This window comes from Schistocerca nitens, chromosome 8, assembly GCF_023898315.1.
Source record: "Schistocerca nitens isolate TAMUIC-IGC-003100 chromosome 8, iqSchNite1.1, whole genome shotgun sequence".
NCBI lineage: Eukaryota > Metazoa > Arthropoda > Insecta > Orthoptera > Acrididae > Schistocerca > Schistocerca nitens.
Window position 1 is genome coordinate 617,460,309 of NC_064621.1, and position 6,176 is coordinate 617,466,484.

General features: G+C 43.1%; 2 non-coding genes across 2 annotated transcripts; both read right to left on the bottom strand.

The window, feature by feature from the left end:
* Positions 1–4,415: 4,415 nt before the first annotated feature.
* Positions 4,416–4,490, bottom strand: Trnat-ugu (transfer RNA threonine (anticodon UGU)). Its single transcript has one exon. It is a non-coding gene; the product is annotated as a tRNA-Thr (tRNA).
* A 331-nt stretch (positions 4,491–4,821) lies between these two features.
* Trnat-ugu (transfer RNA threonine (anticodon UGU)) lies at positions 4,822–4,896 on the bottom strand. Its single transcript has one exon. It is a non-coding gene; the product is annotated as a tRNA-Thr (tRNA).
* Between the last annotated feature and the right edge of the window lie 1,280 nt (positions 4,897–6,176).

Below are 6,176 nucleotides of genomic sequence, written 5' to 3' on the forward strand. Positions count from 1 at the left end.
TAAAATTCGCTGCGGCTGATGACGCGGTGGTGATACTGCTAGCGACGACCGAAACTGCGCACCGCAGCCGCTGCTCATAAAGGTATTTGTTTACGTGGCTTCGATTGTTGCATTAACAGGTACTGAAACTCCCGTCATAAATTAGTGCTGGTCCTGCTGCTGCCTTTCCCACCTGTGCGTCGGCAGGTAAATATTCACATTTAAATATGTTTATACATTTACTATATTTTTACATATTCATACCCATACTTTTTCTTTGTTTTTCATGTGATCTTGACAAGAGTCGCAGGGACACGATATCGTCTCAACGACTAGTGACAGTGAGTCTAGAAATTCTGCCTCCTTGAGCGTCAACATAAAAAAAAGAATAAAATTGGCCAGGTGCGAATACGACTCGCACACTGTGCGTTCCGCACAAACTTAATTACGTATGCAGACAAATCATAAATTCCGGGAATGGAGTATATTGACGGTTAATGCCTCTCATCGATATTGATATTGGCAAGATATAGCTTGCTGGAGTTCCAGGACTTTCGAGAATGTTCCAATTTCAAGTTTCTTGTCGGGTAATAAAGGACAAAGGAAATATTTCTTTACCGTGAAATGATGACGAATCAACAACTTTATGATTTTTTTTCCCTTACTTGTACTGCAAAACCTTGCTTGTTGCCAAATTTCATGATTTTAGGTCAACGGAAACTACCCTAGAGATTTTGATGAGTGAGTTTCAAGTATCAAAATGTCGTTGTTGTTGTTGTGGTCTTCAGTCCAGACACTGGTTTGATGCAGCTCTCCATGCTACTCTGTCGTGTGCAAGATTCTTCATCTCCCAGTACCTACTGCAACCAACATCCTTCTGAATCTGTTTTGTGTATTCATCTTTTGGTCTCCCTCTACGATTTTTACCCTCCACACTGCCCTCCAATACTAAATTGGTGATCCCTTGATGCCTCAGAACATGTCCTACCTACCGATCCCTTCTTCTTGTCAAGTTGTGCCACAAACTTCTCTTCTCCCCAATCCTGTTCAATACCTCCTCATTAGTTATATGATCTACCCATCTAATCTTCAGCATTATTCTGTTGCACCAAATTTCTAAAGCTTCTTTTCTCTTCTTGTCGAAACTATTTATCGTCCATGTTTCACTTCCATACATGGCTACACTCCATACAAATACTTTCAGAAACGACTTCCTGACACTTAAATCTATACTCGATGTTAACAAATTTCTCTTCTTCAGAAACGCTTTCCTTGCCATTGTCAGTCTACATTTTATATCCTCTCTACTTCGGCCATCATCAGTTATTTTGCTTCTCAAATAGTAAAACTCGTCTACTACTTGAAGTGTCTCATTTCCTAATCTAATTCCCTCAGCATCACTCGACTTAATTCGACTACATTCCATCACCCTCGTTTTGCTTTTGTTGATGTTCACCTTATATCCTCCTTTCAAGACACTGTCCATTCCGTTCAGCTGCTCCTCCAAGACCTTTGCTGTCTCTGTCATAATTACAATCTCGTCGACGAACCTCAAAGTTTTTATTTCTTCTCCATGGATTTCAATACCTACTCCGCATTTTTGTTTCCTTTACTGCTTGCTCAATATACAGATTGAATAACATGGTGGATAGGCTACAACCCTGTCTCACTCCCTTCCCAACCACTGCTTCGCTTTCATGCCCCTCGACTCGAGTAGCAAAGTATGTGATGTAAATGGCCGTATCTTTTGGTTGAATTGACGTAGAAGTTTAAATATTATACACCGCCAAGGGAAATAGAGTTTAACACGTGACTTAAGTTTCAACTAGTTCCTGGGAAAAGGGTAATTAACAGTCGGGCAGGCAGAGAAACAACAAAGTGATCTTGTAAATTACGTTTATAATGGACTCTACAGAAATGTAGTAATCATCTGCTGCTCAACAGGTACTGACAGATGGGGATAGTAATTGTATGTAATGAAAGTTAATAAACTGTGACACAATACAAATTACTGGAAGAAAATATCTAGACAGTGTGAAACGTCCCCTTAGAAAAACTTATGAATTACTGTGCTTAAACTGACACACAATATTTTTAGTGCAACGCAATCTGACTTTCAATAATCCCTACAAAAGAATGGCCCTGACTATCATTAACCGATACCATTCACAAATAACTTACCTCACAAAAATCTTGGTTACTCGAACTACTGAAATACAGCGAGCGCCACTACTGCCAGCTAAATAAAAGATTCAAACTACAGAAGGCACTAACTACTGATAGGCATAGTTAGCAAATGAAAAATTTTAATAGAGAACAAACAATGTATTTACCTTAATAGTCACCTAAAGTCATAATATATGTAGCAGTTCATGACATCCAGTCTTACAAATTTCAAAATTCCGCCATTTCTCTCCCCACATCCACCACTGCTGGCGGCTCACCTCCAACTGCTCAACCCTACGCGTTGTTCACATCCATCTGCCTAACACTACAATGGCAGACAACAATGCAAACTAGCCACAGACTGCACACAGCACAGCCAGGGATTTTTCATACAGAGCGCTATGTGGCGTTACCAATAAGAAAACCTAAACAGCCTACTTACAACTGTTCTGAATTAGCCAAGTAATTTGTACAGTTAGTTTCTGTAAGAGCGTTCCAAAATGTAACGGGACGTAGAGAATTCTCCACTGAACAGTGGGTGGTAGGGAAGCTGGGTTCGCAGAAGCCAGCCTAAGGAGATACGGAAGTAAACTCGTCTAGCATTACTGTTTTCCAGCTTATTTACAATTAACAGGTGTACAAGTTTACACACACTGTGTTGTTTATTTACATGTACATTCTTTATTTCCTGTAAGGAAACAAGGAGGATTAACCTGATCACTAGGAAGTTTACCTGGCCGTCTGAATGGCCACCTGTACCTGAGGCTTGTGCGAAGAGTTTTACGTGAGTTCTTGGAGAACGTACCCTTGGCTGTTCATGACAGGATGTGGATACAGTATTAGGGTGCACCACATCACTTCACTGTCGATGTACACAACCATCTCAGTGTCGTATTTCCTGGCCACTGAATTGGAAGGAGAGGTCCTATTCCAAGGCTCTGAGCACTATGGGACTCAACTGCTGTGGTCATAAGTCCCCTAGAACTTAGAACTACTTAAACCTAACTAACCTAAGGACATCACACACATCCATGCCCGAGGCAGGATTCGAACCTGCGACCGTAGCGATCGTGCGGTTCCAGACTGTAGCGCCTTTAACCGCTCGGCCACTCCGGCCGGCCCTATTCCAAGGCCTGATACATCATCTGACCTGAATTATTTCCTATGGGTGCATCTAAATTTACTTTTGTATGAGGCCCCAGTGTATAGGGAGTTGGAATTACTTGGCAGAATGTAGCTGCTTGTCATGTGATTCGAAACACACCACCGAGCGAGGTGGCGCAGTGGTTAGCACACTGGACTCGCATTCGGGAGGACGGCGGTTCGATCCCGTCTCCAGCCATCCTGATTTAGGTTTTCCGTGATTTCCCTAAATCGTTTCAGGCAAATGCCGGGATGGTTCCTTTGAAAGGGCACGGCCGACTTCCTTCCCAATCCTTCCCTAACCCGAGCTTGCGCTCCGTCTCTAATGACCTCGTTGTCGACGGGACGTTAAACACTAACCACCCCCCCCCCCCCCGAAATACACCAGGAATATTTGTGAGGTTGCGTTAGAAGCTTCTTCGCAGATGTCGTGCTTCCATTGAGGCTGATGGCCGTCAGTTTCAGCACGTGCTGGAAGATACAGTACAAATGTTACGTTCACTATCTGGATGATGGTATTTGAAGTTGACTGTCGCTGATATAAATAAAAAGGTTCAAAAATGGCTCTGAGCACTAAGGGACTTACCATCTGAGGCCATCAGTCCCCTAGAACTTAGAACTACTTAAACCTAACTAACCTAAGGACATCACACACACATCCACGCACGAGGCAGGATTCGAACCTGTGACCGTAGCGGTCGCGCGGTTCCAGACTGAAGCGCCTACAACCACTAGGCCACCGCGGCCAGCTAAAAAGGTTCGCAGTAATGTGATTATATTCTTATTATCTCCTTAAGCTCTTATCTCCGACCCCAGGTTCCCCAATTCGAACTGTTCGGTGGAACATCCTCGAAGTCCTGCAAAATTTGTGAACGCTCTTACGGTGACACCTTGTATATTTTGAAAAACTCTGACACATCAGACTAATCGGAAAGAAAGAAAAATATAATACTCATAACATTATTGAAGTGAATTCTTACCATACTGTGACCCCCAAACACATTTTATGTGTAATTTTTAATAGAACGATTATTTTACTACAGAAAAGTTTTGAAATGATAATTAAATGAACACCCTAGCTGCAAGCAGGCGTTGATACACTTCGTTGGGGACATGTTGAAAATGTGTGCCCCGACCGGGACTCGAACCCGGGACCTCCTGCTTACATGGCAGACGCTCTATCCATCTGAGCCACCGCGGGCACAGAGGATAGCGCGTCTGCAGGGACTTATCCCTTGCACGCTCCCCGTGAGATCCACATTCCCAACATGTCCACAACACTACTTTCGTAGTGCGCCTATTAGATGTTTGCACATCATACTCATTACTCGTTGCAGAGTAATCTACCAAGTCCCGTACGAGTTCGGGCATAGCGTGTGCGTTCGCACACAAGAAGGTCAAAGGCTGGGAACCCATATTTATTTTAACTATATATGACCATGCAGCTTTACTAGAATTGAAATGATAATTAAATGAACACCCTAGCTGCAAGCAGGCGTTGATACACTTCGTTGGGGACATGTTGAAAATGTGTGCCCCGACCGGGACTCGAACCCGGGACCTCCTGCTTACATGGCAGACGCTCTATCCATCTGAGCCACCGCGGGCACAGAGGATAGCGCGTCTGCAGGGACTTATCCCTTGCACGCTCCCCGTGAGATCCACATTCCCAACATGTCCACAACACTACTTTCGTAGTGCGCCTATTAGATGTGTTCATTTAATTATCATTTCAATTCTAGTAAAGCTGCATGGTCATATATAGTTAAAATACAGAAAAGTTTGTCATTCTCGAAAGTCGCCTAGCTATCACATAAATTAACACTGAATACCTGCATACAATATATTAAATCCAATTAATGTCGGAGGTGAGTTATTTCATGCTGCTGTAACTTATTGCAGCTTACATCCAAGAATTTACTAACGTACATGCCCACTGAATCTTCACGAAATGTTGATATCCTAATGTCTACAGGATGATCAGAAACAGTCTGACAAGCTTGTAAGGGTGTTGCAGGGGAGATTGTGCTGAACAACAATCATTGTGACAAAAATCCGACACGTTGCCCGGTTTCCGAGTTAATTGGCACTGAAGTTAGCCAATCAGGCAGTCGCGCGCACAAATTCAAGTGACCCGTGATATATAATTAGTGCATGTTTTTCTGATGCCACTGGAGACGGCTGACATGTTGGCTACAAATCGATCCTTCTGCCGTCCCATGTTCAACTGCTGAGTCGCTCTTTTGCTCGGTTTCAAGGGAACCAAAAGAAGAATATGTTGGGCAACACCGTGTCTGGCGGGCTGCTTGAATTTGCGCTCAACGGTCTCACTGGGCATCGACAATGCTAATTTTCTTAGATACGACGCAACGAATTGATTTTGTTTTCATAAGCGTTATTTATCAGCACAACCTACTCCCCAATACCGTTACAAGCTTTTCACACTATTTCGGGCAAGCCGTGTGGAACTGGGGAATGAAAAATAAATCAACAAGCATAAACACGACACTATTAACATACCAATTTAATTCATAACTGTATGAGAAATTTGCGTCCTCAAACTCCGTGATTTATCATCACCAGCATTCTTTATTTAGAGCTAAAGAACTAATTGTTTAATCGATTATCATATTTAAGGATTGTTGATACACTACTGGCCATTAAAATTGCTACACCACGAAGATGACGTGCTACAGACGCGCAATTTAACCGACAGGAGGAAGATGCGGTGATATGCAAATGATTAGCCTTTCACAGAATTCACATCAGGTTGGCGCCTGTGGCGACACCTACAACGTCCTGACATGAGGAAAGTTTCCAACCGATTTCTCATATACATACAGCTGTTGACCGGCGTTGCCTGGTGAAACGTTGTTCTGATGCCTCGT